Raw genomic sequence first — 19,293 nt, forward strand, 5'->3', positions numbered from 1 at the left:
AAAGCAGGTAGGCCTTACAGGGAAGGGACTCTGAGCTCAGTCCTAGGAAACCAGAGGGGGTGTGGAGTTGTCAGCACTGGCAGAGGGCCCAAGCACTGAAGCACGGGCCCCAGAGCCCCTTTGCTTCCTCTGTCCCAGCTCCAGCACGTGCCACTTCTTCAACACCCATTCTCTTGGAGCCTGCAGAGTGGGGGTTACTTTGAGTGGTCTGCATGCTGGGCAGACCCCCGCGTTTCCTGCCTGCCCCTGTCTTCCAGGGGCGGCTCATATGAGGTAGGGGTGGTCTAGACTGGCAGCTGTTTCTGCAGATTCCTCAGATTCATTTGCTGTATCTAGACCAGGCCGTGTCCTAATTAACACAGACCTTCAAGGTTGCACTGCATTTGCAGAGTTTTCTGAAACGGGCCAGCACTTCAAACTCCAACTACTTCCACCTCCCTACCCAGAATTTTCTCTTCCTCCAGAAGGCTGCCCCCTGATGTGCCAGCTGCTGCTCAGAGGGGGAGTCCTCTGCACAGCAGGAACATGAGAACCTGCTTTTGGCTTTTATGAACTCCAAGCCTCACTAACCAAAGGGCACTGGATAACTGACTTGCCCCATAAAATTCATGGGTGACCAACACGCCCAAGAATTCCCAAGCTGCTCCTGGCTGGGAGTTCTGTCCCTCCCACACGTGGGCTGGTTCCACTGGACATCACCACAGAGGGGGTGGGTCCCGCTCGGGAGCCGTGGCCGCGGGGACACTGGGCTGGTCTTTGGGTTTGATAGGAGGGTTTGCTTTACCTCTTCAGACAGGGGACCTGTGTATCCTGAAGACAGTCCATAAGATATTTATTAAGAAGAGTACCTATTTTTAACTAGGGATGATTTCAGTTCTATTATTCATGCAGCCTCGGAGGGCAGGCGTCATGCGTGGCGGCTTGCAGGAGCTGGGAGATCGCGCAGAGATGACTCTGAAATCAGAGATGGGGGGACCTGGGGGAGGGCACTTGGGGGGGTTCTGGGCAGGGTTGTGGGGAGCAGCAGCTGATGTCGACCCCCTGACTTCAGCCAAACGTCCACATTCAGGGAACTGTTTGACCGAGCTAGCGAAAGCTTTGGCCCCGTTTTAAATCCAAAGCTATCTGCGCCCCTGGCCGACCCTCTCAAGGCTCCATCTTACAGGGACCGGCCCTGAGCTGTGTAGGCATTGTGGAACATGACCCCTCAGCAGGAGAGCTGGGTAGACATCCCTCTTAGAGACAGGCGCCTGCCTTCCTGGCAGCCCCATGCTGACAAGTCTCGAAAAACAAGCTGCAACCTGTCAGAATCCAGAGCAGGACACGTGTGGCCACCTATAGGGCTGGTGGTGACGCCAGTGCAGTCACCCACTGCAGGACGAGCTCCCCTGGCCCTCTGCCCTCCACCGCCAGGGTCCTCGCCAAGCTGCGGGGCATCCGGAGCAGGCAGGAGGCTGCCCACAGAGCACGGATGAAGAGCAGGGCTGTGGGGTCGAGCACCGAGCTTGCATCCTGAGTCCACCAGGACCAGCTCCGGGCCCCGGGCCCAGTGCCTCAGTCATTCCCAGCCTCGGTGCTCCCATCCATAAATGGGGAGCCCAATAACCCACACCCCTCCCCTGAGACGTTCTAGTCAGTAGAAGATGCTCACGCCCCTGCTGCCCCAGCACCAGGCAGACGGTCAGCAACCAGAAGTGGACACAAGGATCCTGGGAACCTGGGGGCACGCGGCTCTCACCGGGACATCCAGGCCACCTCCATTCTGCAGGTGAGGACGTGATGCGGGAGGGAGGGAGACGGACAGACAGATGGAGACTCTCACTGGGTGCCAGGCCTTGTGCCAGGCACACGTTATCTCAGTGACCCCTGAGCTGTGCCCTCTGCATTACTGCTGCCGCTCTCAGACGCGGAGCTGGTCCTCCCACACACACACACCTGTCCCTCCTCACGCACATTGGGCCACGGCATCGGGAGGATGTCCCTGGCGGGGGTCACACTTGGGCTGTGGCCTGCTGCTCAGCTGTCTGGGGCGCAGCCCCAAGGCCCCACCTGTCTCGTTCCTGGAGGTGGTGCTGTGCCGGGCACCCCAAATCCTTGCTCCAAGCTCCGGCGCCAGCCTGACCTTGCCCGGTGGAGCCCGAGCGGAGGTCCAGACGGAGCGACGAAGGCACAGCGCCCGGGGTTTAGAGAGCATTGAGGGGAACGTGTGGCGACGGGAGGCAGGAAGCAACCAGGACGAGGAGGTCAGGGCCAGAGGCCCCGGGCAAACCCAGCTCCCATCCTGCCGTGAAGGGAGCTTGGCCGCGGCCGCAGGGAAGGTCACCGGGTCAGAGCGGCTCCGGCCCACAGCTCCCTGGGCCCCCATCCAGGCCGCAGGGGGTCGGGGGGCGTGGAGAGGAGGGGAAGGGGGACGCAGACCGGTGGTCCTGCTGCTCCCCTGGAGGGCCGGGGGGGACGCTTGCGCCTTCTGGGGCCTCCTCGGCTGCCCCGCATCCTGCTCCTCCCTCCCTTTGCCCCCTGCCCTCTGCCCTCTTCTGCTCTCACTCCTGTGAACCCCCAGATGCCAAACATAACCCACATAACGTCAGGCTGGCCTCACTCTGGGACGGCCCCCGGCCCCTAGTGAAGGCCTCTCCTTTGCCCGCTCCCCCTGCTGGAGTCCCACCTCCACCCTCTTCAGCTCTGCCGCCCCGGGAGACTTCCAGCCCCGAATCTCCCGTCCCCTCTGCTCCCAGGTGCGGGGCTCCCGGAAACATCCAGGGAATGTCAGAGTGTTTGGGAGCCACAGGTCGCATTGGAGGGGCCTCAGTAGCTAACCGTACAGTCTGAATCATCTCTCATGGGCCTGTATTTTTCCATGTTCAGAAAAGTGCTATTAAGTATAAAAATAATAAGTGAAAACACGCCATCACAATGTTCAAAGTAAAGAAGACAGAGGCTCGGGTTAGATGGGGGTAGAAGCCTCGCTGTCAGATAAAAACTGGGGAGCAGCCTAGGGACCCTCTGAGCCCTCTCGGACCCCAGGCTGCCGGGCCCAATGAGCCTGGCTGGACTCTAGGCCCCCCAGCAGCCCGCACACCTGCCCCTCTCCCCCTCCCGAGGAAGTTCCCACCGACCAGTGTTCAGTCCCATCTTTGACCCAGGACGAGGTCAGGCCCCCTCCCTGCAGCAGGCAGGCCAGGCACCTCCTCTGTGCTGGGGTGGGAGATGGGGACACCCCACAGGCAGCTGGGCCTCACCCCGGACCACCTGTGCGGGGCAGGCCAGGGCAGGACGAAGCTGAGGGCTGCACACGTGGCCCAGCCCCTGGAATTGGAGACCGTCACCGTTTCTGTTCTGCACCCCGAAGGCCAAGATTTATTGAATTGGTGGGACCTGCGCACAGGCACAGGCAATGCACGCGGACCAGGACTTGCACCCACATTGGCCTGGCTCCAAAGCCCCGCCCATACCCCCAGCTCTAGGTTCTGACCAACACGTCCCCATCTGCACACTCCACGTCCAGCTGCGGGGAGGCAGTGGAGAGATGTCACCCTCTGGCCTGCCTCCCCACCCTCCCGTGCCACCGGGGTAGGGGCACCTGGCTCATCCCCCACTCCATTTGCAGCCCAGAGAATAAGAGGTACCTGACCCAGAAACACAGAGCGCGAGCGGCTGATCGCCTCCCCCTGAACCCGCTGGCAAGGGCCGCCTTGCAGCATGCCAGGGCGCTCCGGGCTGGACACACCAGGCGAAGCTTGCCTACAGCCAAGTTACTGTTTTTATTTATGTCCCTTGGTGGAGATGCTCAAGGCTTCCCAGCAGCAAAATACTTTACCAATAGTCAGAGGCACAGGGATCCCAACCACAGGAATCCTGGAGGCCGCAGGCACCGAGAGCCCGCAGCCGCCCCGCGCTCTGTCCCGGAGCGTGGCCTGCGGAGGGCGCCCGGCTCCCTCGTGCAGGGAGGGGCCCGCGGGCAGGCGGGGCCTTAAGCTCCTGACCCACATTCCCGGCCGCTGCCGGCCCCAGTTGGCTGGGATGGACGGCACGTTTAGAGTGAAGGAGAACCCATTACGTCCAGACACGGTGCGAGGCACTTTCTGCATTTCTCCTCCTGACATCTTCCCCGCAACCCCATGTCCTAGTATCACTGTGTTTCAGACGTCCTTATTGGCGTTCAGAGGCGGGAATTTGGGCACAGACCCACAGCTGGTAGTTGGTGCAGCAGGACCCTAACCCGGGCTTGTTTGGGGCGTGGGGGGTGTGGGGTGCAGGCAAAGCTGTGCTCCTGTCCAGCTGCGTGGCCTTCAGAGGCGGGCAGGTTCCTTTCGGGCTCTTCCCGACACACACACCCCTCACCACCGCACCACCTCTCCCCAGCGAGCCTCCTTTGTTTCTGGAACCCAGCCCATTCCACCCCTCCCAGCTGCCTGGCCCACATCCCAGGGATAAGTTGGTGGGTAAGAGGTGAGCCAGCCTCCCTGCCCGGCCAGGCTGCGGGTGCAAGGGAAAAACTCTAACTGGGGTCAAGTTAAGCTGAGAAGGAAGTGGTTAGCGGGTACTGGTTACCTCACAGGAGAACAGAGACAAGAGAACCCAGCTTGGGCCGGACCCGGGCAGCTGGGCCGACCCCTCGGCCACCGCACCGGTCAGGATGCGGGACCTGGCTCTGGTACAGTCTCAAGCATCCCGAGATGTCAGCTGCCACAAGTGACAGGTGTCCTTTCTCTTCCCGCCCAAGGTCCAACACAGGTCAGCCGGAGGCCTCCCTGCACCTCGGGCATTCAGGGACCGACCGAGTCACTGTGACGTGGAAGGTCTGGGACACCCTGGGCTGAAGTGACGCTCAGCCCCGATTCGTCTACTGCCAGAGGCTTCCAGCCACAGGGGCGGAGTGCGGCCCTATCTGCAGGGGGGGTGGGACTACTCAAGACAATTCATTGAGGACATGCCACCAGAGCCACCTGTCTGTGTCTGGGTCCCCTGGGAAGCAGGGAGCCCTTTGGTTCTTATAAGGAAACTGAAGAGGCTTTGGGGCAGGACCCCAGCCTCTCAAGGCCAACCCTGCTCCGGGACAGGACCAGCCTGGGAAGGGCAGAGCCCGCATCCCCACCAAGGCCAGGCGGCTCTGCTGACCCCCCAGAGCGCTGTGCAGGCCCTGGGACAGAGGACATGCAGCAGGAGCCCCTCCTGCTGAGCCCCCCATCCGAGCCGCGGAGAGCCTCCAGGCCTCCCGGCCTCCCACGCTGGGGACGGGCACTCCCCAAGTCCCGCAGAAGCCGAGGTGGCCGCCAGGGGCAGAGGGCGCCTGCCCATGCTGCCGGTGACAGGCCCTGATGCAGAGGGGAGCAGAGCCTGCGGCCTCGTGCCCCTCCTGCTGCCTTTGAGCTTGCTGCCCATCCATATCTCCCCTCGGGGGACCTCACAGCTGTCTTCCCAGCACCAGGACGTGTCACACTCAGTCCAGGCCGGTTGGTGACCGGCCACTTGCCACGCTGGCCTGCACGCCCCTCCCTGGGACGATGGTGATGACTCCTTCAGTGCAGCCATCACGGCTCACCTCTTCCAGAGAGCCTTCTGGAAGGCCCAGGATGGGCCGCCGGGGAGCCGGAGGCGAGGGGGTGGGGTGGAGAGGCTGCGACCCTGGGCGAATATCTCCGTGTAGCCCCAGCTCCTGCATGTGTAATGGGGGGTGGGGGCCACATGATCCAGAAAGCCCACTTCTGGGAGCGTATTTAAGAGAAGTGAAGGCAGAGTCTAGAAGAGATACTGGTGCGCCCGCCTTTCTGGCAGCGCTGCCCACCGTCACCAGAGGGAGGAAGCCACTCAAGCTTCCGGTGAGTGGATACAGAAAGTGTGGTCCATCCAGACAGTGGAATCTTACTCAGCCTTGAAAAGGAAGGACGTTCTGACACCTGCTGCAACACGGGTGGACCTTGAGGACACTGCTCAGTGACGTCGGCCCGTCGCCAAAGGACAAGTGTGTGTGGTCCCACTTACATGAGGTCCCCAGAGGAGTGAGATCCATGGAGACGGAAGGCGGAACGGTAGGTGCCCGGGGCTGGAGGCGGGGAGATGGGGAATTCGTGTTTCGTGGGGACAGAGCTTCAATTCGGGAAAGTCAAAGAGCTCTGCAGACGGCTGCTTACCACCGTGAATGTGCGTAACACCACTGAACTGCACACTTAAAAATGGTTAAAATGATACATTTTGTTATGTATATTTTACTACAATTTAAAAATTTTTTAATTTAAATTGAAAAATTTAAGCGGTTAGAGTGGGGCAGTGCTGTGGTGCAAGGGCCCGGCCTGCACAACAGGCCAGAGCCCCCTAGCCCAGGACCACCGGCTTATCCCGTCCTTCACTCCCTCGTGCTATTACAAGAACCGGAGCATCCTGAGGGAGGGAAAGACAAAAACGAACAGCAGCAGCATTTACTAATCAGTTTTACTAATTTATTTCTGCAGACCAGCCCCATTCTAAGAGCTTTATGGGGTTTGTCTAATTTAACCGTCGACACAGCCCAGAGAGGTGAAGTCACCTGTCTGAGGTCACAGAGCAGCGGAGCGGAGGAGCTGGCTCCAGCCCAGGTGTGGTGCCGAAGCCGCCTCTCACTGCCAGGCTCCCTGACCATCTTCCCACTGCCTAGCAGTGTCCAGAGGGTGCTCCAAGCCAGGGCTCGCAGACTGCATGGGAAGCAGGCCGGGAAGCCCGCAGCACCCCGGGGCCTGAGTCCTCTCTGTTTCCTGGGCAGCAGCCAGGCCAAGCTGTCTCCATTGCCAAGCGTGTGCTTTCTAACGCACCGCGGGCCTGCCAGGAAGGAACTGTCTGTCCTGTTCCATCTGGGTGGCGATACCAGCCACGTTTTCCTGTCTGGTGGACCCCCTGGCCCTAGCACACCCTCCTTCCTGGGATGGTCCCCAGCTGCCCAGCTGTGTGGCCTGTGGGCCTCATCTTACCATCATCTGAGTTCACAGATTGCTTGAAAACTGCGATATTTGCCTTGCCCAATTTCCCCCAGGAACGCAGGAAGGCAGCCTGGGGGTGAAAAGTCCCCGCTGGGGTCCAGAGACCCTGGTCTAGCATCGGCTCTGCCCCTCTTCTTAGGGAACTTTCAAGTCTCAGATGTTTGGACCCCGGCTCTCGCCCCTGTGGTACCCATGATATTCCAGGGAAATAGACCCTCCAGGGGTCTTTGGGACAAGTCTCCCTGAAGGCTGGGGCTGTGGGTGGCCGTCTGCCCCACGTGGGCATTAGAGACACTGAGGGTTTGCCGTGAGCCCACCACGAGTGGACACAGATGTGCGCACTGACATGAGCGGTGCCCAAATCCTGTCCCGGACACGTGGCATGTGACCTGTGTGCACATGGCCATTGAGCCCTCTTGGGGGGGAGGGGAGGGCACCAACGCCAACGCACCTGCCGCTGTGGGCGCCCCGGGCTGCAAATGCTACGGTAGCAAATCAGTTTTGCAAAGCAATTTGTCCTCGCTCTCCAGCTGGCCCCAGGAGGCTTAACTTAATCACTCTGGAACAATGTCAGAAGGCAGACCCGGGTACATGAATCCCGGCCTTCAGAGACGAGAGAGCCAGTGGCCTTGCCGGAGCCTGCGGGGGCTGACACGCCCCCAGGCAGAGCCCCCGCAGGCAGGGCGCTGTTATGAACTTGCCCAAGTGCCCATCTGTGCTCCCCCCCACCCCCCTTGTTTCTCTCCCACCCCCCGCCAGAGCCAGAGCTCTCACGTGCCTCCTCCTCCCTCCCTGCAAAGCGCAAAACAACCCCCCACCCCAGTGAAGGCCCCTCCTTGGAAACGAAATCTCGAGGAGGGGCCTGTAGGCTGCCGGGCTGGTGGCATCACCTAAGCGCTCTCTGGGAGGGAGTGAGGTCCAGATGAAGAAGTAGGAATAACGGTAGCCTTTCAGACACCAGCGATTCCCGGCAGGGGTCCCATGGACTGCTACCTTGTCACCAAGGGCCACCTGCCCCACGGCCACACGGGGCGTGACAGTGGCACAGGCTGTCCCAGCTTAGAATTAGGAGGCCGTTCGCTATTCTCCAGGGAGTCATGGCACTGACTTTATGGGGCGGTGGGGTGACCAGAACTCAGAGAGGGCAAGTAACCTGCAGGAGGCCACACAGCCGGGTGTTTGGGGTGGGGTTGCAGCTCTGGTCGGGAGGGGCACGGGGTCTCTGCTGAAAGCCTCTCCCCGCCACGCTGGCCCTCCTCCAGTGCGCAGGCTCCTGAGAGCTGCCTTTCCCTGTGGCTGAGATGAAAGAGAAACAGTACAAGCTTTGGAGAAACCATTTCTGTGAATGGTCCAGTCACCCTCCCTCCAGCACCAGGAGCGGCAGCCCGGCAGGCAGCCAATCGGAAAGGGGCGGCTGCTCCCGCCCTGGGAAGGCCCCGCCCTCTCCTGGGGCTTGGGAATCCCCTCCCCCAGGTCTGCTCACCCCCCCAACCCGAAGCCTGTCCCTCCCTTTACATCCTGTTAAAGGGAACACTGCAGATTTAAACCACAAATTAAATTTTTAATGAAACCACATAACAGTAGTGCCCGCTGCAGTGCAATATTGATGAGATCACAGTGTCCGGCCGGCGGGAGCTTGCCCTGGAAAGCTTTTTAGGATGTTATGCAATATGGAACCAAATTAATTCTCTGCAACAAAGGGATCTGTGTCTCTGTAGTGCTGCTGGGGCCCAGCGAGTGTAAAATGGAAGCTTTCATTGCCGCCAGCTATAAATGGCAGCCCCGGGAAGGAAGCGGTGACTTCACAGACCCAAATACTATGAGTGTGAGGCCCAGATAGAAGGACAGAGCGGTGGGGGGAGAGGAAGCGTGCACGCGTGCAAGACAGAGACGGGGTGGAGAGGCCCCGCCAGGGAGCGGCAGCCTGGGCCTCCAGGCCAGACACTGCAGCAAAACGCAGCTGGTTTCTGGCTCGGAGCTCCCCCACCAAGCTCTGTGAGGCGCCCCTCACTTACAGCAGCAGCAGCAGGGGCTGGGCACCTCCGGACTGGTCGGGGAAGGACACTCCCCACGCAGGGAGGCTGGTCCGTGGGGGTGAGGGGGTGGGGGTCCTGAGTCTGGCCATCAGGAGGTGGGCTTCCCTGCGGCCAGGTCTCCATCCTGCTGCATTCCCTCCCAGCCTCACCTGGTCCAGCTCCGATGTGGGTCCCCTTCTACGGGGTGCCCACAGCCCACCCAGGATCTGGAAGGCCTGCCGCTGGATCAAGCAGCCTGGCCCCTCCAGGCCAGTGGAGCTGGGCCCGCAGTACCCTCCCTGGAAGCCACACCCGGGTGCCTGGGCACTTACAGTCAGAGCAGACGGGGGTGGGGGTGGGGGAAGAGCCCACCCCCCAGGCAGGAGCTGGACCTCGGGCAGTGGGAGAGCAGGGAGCTGCTCTCTCCTCCTCAGCTCCCCAGCCCGCTTCATGCCAGCCCACCATTGGTCCTCGCTGTGCTCGTGACCTGGTTTCTGGGCAGGCAGAGAACATTCCTCCTTCATAGCTGAAGAAACCGAGACCCCAGAGGTGACCTGTCTGAGGATTTAGCACCAGTGTGTAGCCTGCACACGGCTGGCCACTCAGGGCACGTCCAGGGTATCTGAGCAGCCCCCACGGGGCACAGACAGGCCACACTGCCCACCCTTCTCCACTTTCGCTTCAAGGCCAGGGGTTACGGACAGCGGGTGAAGCTGGGGTGTCCCCAGGCTGATCTAAGGGGTAAGGAGACAGAGGCGAGCAGGCCAGCAGGGCCATGTCAGAAGCATGAGGAGGGGAGACAGGGCTGCCGGGCCCCTGCAAAATCACCCAGGACGGCACGGAAGCCAGAGCCCATACGGTCAGCCCTGGAACTCCCACAGAAGGGACGCCGCTGCCACGCGAGGCGTCCTGTTGGGTGTTCTCCGCACCTCCACCCCTGCTCCCAGCCGCACCCCCCGGGTCACGGGGACAGCCTCCCAGCTTGTCTCCCTGTCGTTCGGGGCCAGTGCCGCACCCGTTCCCCACTGAGTGGCCAGAAGAAGCTTTCAGATACAGTCACCTGCACCTCTTACACTGCTGGTGGGAATGTAATGGGGCAGCCACCACGGAGAACTGGATGGAGACTCCCTTAAAAACTAAAAACCTAAAAAACATATGACATAGCAATCCCAGTCCTAGGCATACATCCGGGAAAGATGAAAACGCTAACTTGAAAAGATGCGTGCACCCCCATGTTCACAGCAGCGCTATGTACAGCAGGCAAGACATGGAAGCAGCCTAAGTGTCCATCAGCAGATGACTGGATAAAGAAGAGGTGGTATAATATAGATACACAATGGAATACTACTCAGCCATAAAGAAGAATGAAATACTGCCATTTACAACAACATAGATGGACCTAGAGATGATCATACGAAGTCAGTCAGAGAAATACAAATACCATATGACATCACTTACATGTGGAACCTAAAAAAGTGATAAAAACGAACTTATTTACAAACTAGAAATAGACCCACAGACAGAAAACAAGCTTATGGTTATCAAAGGGGAAAAAAGGAGGAATAAATTAGGAGTTTGGGATTAGCAGATACAAAGTACTATATACAAAATAGATAAACAGCAAGGACCTATTGTAGAGCACAGGGAACTGCATTCAATATCTTATAATAACCTGTAATGGAAAAGAATCTGAAAAACTATAAATATATATATATATCTGAATCACTTGCTGTACACCTGAAACTAACACAACATTGTAAATCAACTATGTGTCAATTTAAAAAAAAACACCTGATCCAAACCCTTCTCGTGCAGTCTAGAGCCTTCAGGGTGACCTACAAGAAGGCCCTGCTGAACCCCACGTCCTCCCACTGCTCATCCCACGCTCTGTGCTCAACATGCCCACCTTGCTGCCTCGGGGCCTTTGCACATGCCCCTTTCCTCCCCTAGAAGACCTCTTTGCCCAGACAACTCTCACTCCTGCCTCAGAGCTCATCTTAAACACCGCTCCCTTGGGAAGGTAACCCCGACCCCCTGCCTGGGTCGAGGGTCTGCTGTGTGCTCCACAGATGCCCTGAGTCAGCTTGGTTCTCCCAAAAGCAGAGCCAGAGGCTGGTAGGTGGTTTACCTGTGAAGTGGTCCAGGAAGGAACAGGAGTGCAAGGGTGATGGAGTGATGGAGTTGGCCATGGCTGTGGGCACCTGTGCTTAAGCCCGGGGGACCTCCCAAGACGCCTATGAGCCACCCCAGGACCATCTGCCCGGGAGCACAGAAAGGTTCTTGCCCATCATTCTTTATACCATTGGTCCAGTGTGGCCCCACCCCCCACTTCTGAGCGTGCTGTTAGTGTGCAGAGCAGATTCCTGCCGGGGCAGGGGGAGAAGCCCCAGGGCCGTGAAGAAGCGAGGGCCACCTGGCTGCACTGGGGGCCGGGGGGAGCAGGCCACAGCCTGTTTAGATCTGAGTCCAGCAGTGGCTGCGGTGGGAGGTGAGGCCCAGAGGTGATGGGCGCGCTCCCTGTCACAGCTCCTTGCTGCAAGAATCCCTTGTTTAGGCGGATTTACCCCCACAGGAGGCTGGGGGCAGCTCCTCCTCCCTGTGCCCCGCGCGGCGCCCAGTGCTGTCCTGGCCCGTGGGCAGCACCGAGTAAAGGGCCCCGTTAGAAGGAATAAAAATGGATGCTCACTTCCCTCCCGGCTGGAGATGGACGGGCTGACCAGGAGCCATCAGGGAACACGGCGCAGGGTCCTCCGGGAGGTCGTCCTCCTCACCCCCGGCAACGAGCCTCAGGGACAGTCACAGCTAAGGCCAGCTGGCTTGGGGGACCCCGCCCGAGTCACTGTCAGCCAGCGGGGCTGGTCCTGAGCTGGGGTGGGCTGGACGGGTGAGGGTGGCTCTGGCCGGTTTCCTGCACGTTCCTGAGGCAGCACGGCCTCCTAGGGCACTGGGCTGTCTCTGTGCACAGCAAACAGTGGAACAGGAAGTGAAAACCTTCCCCAGAAGGAGGCTTTGTGACCCTAAGACATCCCAACAGGATGTCAGGATTCGTTCTTTTGTTTTCTTCCCACCACATGACAGTTTAAGATTTCTCCTCTCTGCCCCACTCCTCACTCACACACACACACTCACACACACACACACTCACACACACACAGAACGGGTGTTTGAGGAGGGCCCCTCTCCCAGGAGCTCCTGTTTCATCCTCATGACATGCCCACACCCGCAGGATCTGAGAGGTTTGGACACTGACTCTGACTCAGGATCATGAAAAAAAGAGGTGGGTGCACAGTCCCCCTGCTTCCTGCCCGTCACATCAGCTCCCCTCCTGGCTCGGAGACCCTACCTGGGCCGGACCAGTGTGGGCCAACAGCACCATGATATCACTCCACTAACCACCGCCACCACGTGCCCACCGAGTGAGCCCCGCCCCGCTGGGTGCCTCCTGTGCGCCACCTGACGTCCTCCTCACGTCCATCCAGAGTCTCGCAGCTGGTGGCCAAGGCCGTGACCCCGGAGCCCACGTGCTGGGCTCCTTTCCTGCCCAACATGCCTCACCCGGCCCCAGAGGGTGCCCACTGCATCGTTCTGATGTTGGCGTTCAGGGTAGGGGGTTGGCCAGAAAGTCGCTCACAGGTTCATGCTTCACCCCAGCCAGACAGCACCTCAGAGGGATCTTAACACAGCTGGGGCGGCGGAGGCCAATGTTTTAAGAAGGTGCGTGAAATTGAAGCATGAAACCAGGAAAATTCTAAACATCAACTGTTAGAAGCTCAGCTGGGAGGCTCTCGCACCTCCACTGTCTGGAGTTCCCGGCAGCACACAGCAGGCGCTGGAAGAATGTTTGCCGAATGAGTGAATGAATGAATGAATGAATGAGTGGAAACAGAAGGCCAGGTCTTGCATGACTGGAGTGAGCTGTGCTGCTCAGGCCAAAGCACTAAAACACAAGAAGCCTCGACCGCCTTATCTGTAAAATGGGGGAAATCGAACGGCAGGACAGCCCCCTCCGAGCTGCCTCACAGGTCCCCCGAGCCCGGCGGGGAACAGGGGTGCTGCTTCGCGCTGTGGCCTCTGGTGCGCTCGCAGCACCGGGGGCCGTCGGCTCCTCCCCGAGCTGGCGGCCTGCAGCCTCAGTCCAGCGAGCCCAGGCCCCAGGGCAGGAGGCTCGTGAGCCCGGAGCCCACGCTCCCCCCACCAGGTACGAGTGATGGCATCCAGGCACAGACTTTGTAATATCTGTGATCCCTCACCGGTACATACCATTTTTATTCTGAAACACTTTTACGCCTCAACTCGCTTTATATTTCATATGCCCTCTCCTGGCGTTTGGCGGATGGTGAAATTGATGTGGAAGGACAGGCGGGCTGGCGGCCCCGGAACCCACCCCACCAGCCAGATGCCGGGAGCTCGAGGGAGCCAAACAGAAGGACACAAATGGGTTTCGGGGTGGGGGCTCCGGGGTCAATCCAGACCTGGCTTTCCAATTTACTAGCTCCGTTGTCAGGAGGGCAGGGAAGACAGTGCTGCGAAGCACTTTGGCGTCCGGTACCTGACAGCATCACTCTCGATTAGAAACCCTAACTGACGGTCCCTTGAACAGGGGTCCTGGGTGCGCTCCTGCGCCCTCTTCCTGGGTGGCCTCCCCACTGACCGGCTGTAGCTCCACTGTCCTCGGGGTGCCCCTGGGCCCCGTCGTCAGCCCCAATCTCCCTCCTGACCTGCAGCCCCCGTCGGCTCAGGACCAGTCATCTCAGCGGACAGTATGGAGCATCTACTGGATGCTGGGTTGGGGGCCAAGCACCTGGACCTCATCATTTTAACCTCCTCCTGGCTGTCGAATAGCCACGTCAGACGCGACATGTCCCAGGGTGAACTCGTGGTCCCCACCTCCCTCCAGACTCTCCCCTCCTCAGTGGGTGGCATCACCACCCCCTCGCCCCAAGCTGGAAGAGCCAGGAAGCTTCCCAGTTTCCTTCCCTCTGCTCACTCCTCACACCCAAGTCATCACCACAGCCTGACGATTTAATCTTCTCAAATGTTCTCAGACCCATCTCTCTCACCCTGGCTCCTGCCGCCACTTCCTTCCCACCCCCCGTCAGCCAGCAGCAGCCTCTCAGTCGGTGTCCCCCTCAAGTCTGCCCTCCCAGGCAGAACCTCCCACACTCGGGACAGCAGCTGTGCCTTCCTGCCGACAGGACCAGCTCGTGGCTCCTACCTCGGCAGCCCTCGTCCAAGCCTTCTCCTGCCCTGTCCTACACTTCACCCTTCAGAGATGGAAGACGGCCCCTCCCTCTACGCAGGCCCCTCACCCCCACCCCCACCCCCAGCACCACCTGCGCCAGCCACCTCCCCCGGCTCATCCCTCAAGACCCTGCTCTGGGACCGTCTCCTCAGGAGACCCCCTGGCTGCTCAACCCCTCCCGCCCTGGAGGTGGGCCACCCGTCTGCGTGCCAGGCCAAGCGCCCTCAGGATGGAGAGACAGCTGTGTTCATCCCTGGCCCCGGCACCCGCCGGCCCCTCCATAGATGCTCTGGAAATATTTGCTGAACTGAGAGCAAATGCGATGGATATTTACTCTGTACTGAGTGCCCACGGTTCTGCCTGGTGCCAGAAACCCCTGCTTGGAGAAAAGTGAGAAGAGCTTTCCCCAAGATGGGAAGGGCTCCAGTCCGTGCCTGTAGCTTCTGTGTGTTGGGGTCAGCAAGTTACAGGTCAAGAGCGCCTGTTCCCCACCCTGATCCCAGCGCTGGGCTCGGTTCAGAAGTGGGGGAGGCCACTCAGGCCTCCGTGCTGGGCAGGCTGGGTCGGCGGCTGCCCAGGGTGGCTCAGAGGAAGGGGGCCCTCGCAGTGGAAAACCCCTCAGGGTGCAAGGAGTCTAAGGCCCGGTGGTGGGGACCCAGTTGTCCGACACTAATGACCACAGCCCGGGACTGGTCAGCCCCCACGTGGCAGCCACGAGGTTAGTGCTGTTCACATGAGGGGCATGAACTTGAACAGCCTGTGGTGAAGCAGGGGCAGCAGGTGGGGAGCTCCCTGTGCAGGGTCCAAGGACCCAGCCTGACCTGCCTCCACACAGGCTTTGGGCAGGATAGGCCACCGTCCCTTTTCGAACCTCCTCTCTGCCGCCCTGTCCTGTAGGTCCGGCAGCTCTTTCCCGGCCTGGGGGCAGGGGGTGCCCTGTGCTGGGCAGAGAGAAGGCTGAGTGGGAGCACAAAGACCAGAGCTCTGCTGTCACCGAACATGTGGGAGACCCCTGACGTCCCTCGGCTTCCTTGTCTGCCAAGTGAGGACGACGGCCCTGCCTTGCCTGAGGAAGGCAAGTGAATGAAAAGGGCTTTGCGAAGGACAGTTCCTTGTTTGCAAGACAGGGCTACTACTGCAGGGGTGTCCGAGAAGAGGGCAGAGGGGACAGCTCTGGTGGGGCCTCTCCCCCAGCTAAGCTGGGCAGCAGGGACCTGTCCCCATCACACCAGCGTGGCTGGTGGGTGGGGCCTGTCAGGAGCAGAGCAGGACATGTCCCCGCACATGTAAAACCCTGCCTTGTCCTCCCATCCGAGGCGAGATGCCAGATCACCCAGCAGGGCCCATGGAATGTCCTCCACAGCGATGCAGACCAGACTCTTGTCTGAGGTGCCCACCGTGTCCAGAGCTGGATCTGTGGGAATCCCTGCCCTCTCCTCTTCCCAGATGGGGTCCCCAGGCCTTGCCTCACCCTACCCCTCCGCTCCCCAGTCTCTTCCCTGCAGGGGCAACTATTTCAAAAGACAGAGTGGACGCCCCCTGCTGGATGGGCTCAGAGTCCAGTGGTGGGTGGGCCCTGTGCTGGGTCCATCACCCTCCCAGCCCCTGCCTGTGGCCTCTCAGCACCCACCGCGCGCCCCCCTACTGCCTGCCAAAGAGGCGAGCTCTGCCCTGCTCTAGACCAGCTCATGGCCTTGGCCCTCGAAGAGAACAGAGTCAGGAGATAGAAACCACAGGACGAGTGAGGTCCTGGGCACAGCTCAGGCTTGAGCACCCTCCCTCCGCGACACCGGTGCCCCCGGAACGCTGCCTGACCCACCGTTAGTCTTCCTGTGCCTGCCTTTCAGCGCAGGCCACAGCCCGGGGCCTCGGGCCACGCTTCCCCACTGGCCCCCTTTGCTCCCCCTGCTCGGAGGTTCTCCTCCCCCAGCCCCCCAAGTCTAACCCCTGAAGGCCTCTCCATCCTCTTCCTGGCTGGCTCCCGCTGCCTGCTACATCTGCACGCTGACTGTTAAACACAGCCGTCATTGAAATTTAAATTACACACACTTACAATTATCTAAATTATATTGAGCACAAAGGTAATACGTAGTCAGAACTCATCACTTCCTAATTATTTCTGTTACATTTGACTATTATCTGTGCGTTTTAGGTTATTTACATCTATTGATACCCTGAGGAGGGAAAACCATACAATCATGTGACGCTGCCTCATCTCCTCCCACCCACGCTGCACGTGCACACGGCACTCCCCCCTCCCAGCCCCCCTCCCCGCGGCGGTTTGGGTACCGGGTATGGGACTCCAGCCAGACCCGGGGAACCGCATGTACACACAGGAGGGGGCCCCTGCATCCCCTCTCCGTCTGACCAGGCAGCTAGTCAACTTGTGGTTCCTCCTCTGAGGGTTGGGCAAGGCGGCCCTTCATTCGATTGTCTAGCCTTCCGAACTCTAGGGAGGGAGAGGAAGCCGCAAACACGACCAGGGTCGAATCTCGCCTGCCCTGGGTCCTGGGACCAGTTACAAGGATTTGAAGAAGGCAGAGAGAGACGCAGTCGAGTGCCCTCCCCTCCCCCCGCCACCTGTCTGAGTAGAGCCCGCATGTCTGCGCAGGTGTCCCGCAGAGCGCCTTCTAGCGGACGCCGCGCTCCGCAGAGGTCGCCCGCGGGACCAAAGGGTCCGGGCCCTTGACCGTCCGACGTCCCCTCCCCTTGGGGCTCCGTACTTCCCTCCCAGCATCCCCAGCACCCCAGGACGTTGCCCCAGGGCCCCTCCTCCCCTTCTGACTCAGTCTACTCCATCCTGTGGGGGTGGGCAGGGGCGGTTGGGAAGTTGGCCCTCAGTGCCCAAGTGCCGAGGTGCCAACCGCCGATGTCTCCCCTGGCGGTAAAAGCCCAAGTCCCTGCCTTGTGTCCGGGCAAGCGTCCGCTGCTCCTGGGGCTCCGGACACGAGGGTCGGCCTAGGGTTCCTGCTCCGTCCACACAGCCCGCCCCGGCCCCTCTGGGCTCCTCTCCCGCGCCCACGCGATCTCTGAGCACGGGATAGCTTCGCTCCCAGGGTCCCGAGGGGAACGGCCTCCGACTAAACGGCAGGGAGGTCACCCCATCCGGTCTCGGGTTGGGAGTGGGGGCAGAAGCTCTCGTGTCCCTCGCACAGGTGATTCTTCCTGAGTTGCGTGCTGGCCTGGGGCTCTCGGGTCACAGACCCACGTGGGACACTAGTGGCCAGCCCCCTCCCGCGGCCTGGGGCCGGGCCGTGAGCCGCAGCAGGTCTCAGCGCTCCGAAGTGGGCGAGTGCAATCGCCGTGGGGGAGAGCCCCGCACAGCCCCCGACTGTGGCGCGCCGAGCCCAGGACAGCCGCGTGCGGGCCGCGGGGTCCCTCTGGCGCCGGGAAACGGAGGCCGTGGCACACGCAGGACGTGTAGGGGCCGCGCAGGTTCGCATCCCCAGGCTCCGGGAGGGCTCAAGGCTGAAATGCCCAACAAAGGGAAGCGCGGAGAGCCCCGGGGACAGGGGGTGGGAGAAGGCCGACGAGAGGAAGGAGAACAGGGCTTCCCAAAAAAGTCTCTATAGAGCTGGCTTTATCTTCCACCCATGGGGCAGGAGGCCAGCCCCACAACACAGAGCTGCCCGTGGGTCCCTCCGAGCAAAGACTCACACGTTGTCAACAGCTGGGCCATCGCAGTGTGCGGAAGCTGCAGCATGAAGGGCTTGGGGTGTGGGACGCGGGTGTCAGCGGGGCCGCACGGAACATGACTCTAACCCTGGCTCGACCTCGCCCCAAGCCGGATCTCGGAGTCTTGGAGCCTCAGTGCCCTCCTCTGCACACTGGGAGCTTGGAGCGGTGGCTTCCCAAGCGCTTTTGGCTCTGATCCTCATTTGGGGGCCAGGGGCCCAGGCCCCGGGTCAGTAGCCCCGGACAGGGCGCCGGAAACTGGACGGGAATCTGCGGTGCTGCTGCCCAGAAAAATGGCGCCAATGTGTGGGTGGGTGAGTTGGGTGACTACGAGCAACGTGCCATCGTGTGGAGCTCCGCAGGTGGGACACCCCCCTCCCAAGGCCCGGGCCCCCTCCGCATCAGCGGAGAAGTGGGAAGAGCTGGGATGCATGGTGTCCAGAAAACCCAACACCCACACGGACACATAGACATGGACACAGGAACGGACCCCTACTCGCATACGGACACACAAAGACGTGCCTTCACGTCTCCGCGATGCGAAGGCGCTCGGGGAGCGCGGAAGGGTCCGCCCATGGGGCCCCCTCGCAAGCGCGGAGCCTCCCCCGGGGCTGCAGGGAGCGTCCAGCCCCAGCGGCACTGTCTGCCCGGAATCAAGCCGGCTTCGCTGGCAGGAAAGGCTTAATCCGCTAGGGATGCCTCCGAGAAGTGCCCGCCTGCCCCGCCGGCACAAGGTGGGGGATGTCATTCCCAGGAGACGTTGCCAGTCCCCAAAGCTCAGAGCTGAGGTGGGGGGGGGGAGCGCGGGAGAGCCACGAACGAGGTGGTGGGGAAGCCCCCAGACCCAGGGTGGATAGCATCTTTTCAGCTCCACATGGACAGCTAAGAAACATGGAGCGGCCTCGCGACCCCCTCTCGGGACTTAGCGGCGCCGCGAGGCTCCGCTCCCCTCAGCTCCCTCCCCTCTGCTCCCCTCCCGGAGGTGTCGACGACTTGAGTCCTTGGGGACCCGGCTCAGACCCCTCAAGTGTTCAGTGCGGCCAAGCGGCTTGAGCCGAATTCTGTCGCCCGGGTCCGCCGTGGCCTCCCACCCGCCCCGAGCCTCATCGGAGCTTTGGGGACACTACGAAGGTGCCCCATCCAGAAGTCCAAGGCCTGGGCCGGGGTCCGGCCCACCCTTCTCTTCCCAACCCCCCGACACTCCCCCCCCCGCGCCTTCGGGGAAGCGGCGCTGGCTGGGGCGGGGGCGGGCCGGTGGGAGGGGGGTGGCGGGAAGGCCGCGGCGGCGCCAGGGGGTTGGGAGCGATGAGACAGGAGGAGGCTCCCCCACGGCGCGCCCCTGCGACCCCAGCCGCTCAGCGGGCCCGGCCACAGACAATTAAAGCGGGATTCCTCCCCCGCTGACGTCGGC

At 61.1% G+C, this 19,293-nt stretch overlaps 1 protein-coding gene across 3 annotated transcripts in view; it reads right to left on the reverse strand.

The window, feature by feature from the left end:
- The window catches only part of ENDOV (endonuclease V), a 91,918-nt gene that overhangs the window by 20,733 nt on the left and 51,892 nt on the right, over window positions 1-19,293 (reverse strand). The gene's annotated exons all lie outside the window — the stretch shown is intronic.

This window comes from Camelus ferus, chromosome 16 (assembly GCF_009834535.1).
Source record: "Camelus ferus isolate YT-003-E chromosome 16, BCGSAC_Cfer_1.0, whole genome shotgun sequence".
Taxonomy (NCBI): domain Eukaryota; kingdom Metazoa; phylum Chordata; class Mammalia; order Artiodactyla; family Camelidae; genus Camelus; species Camelus ferus.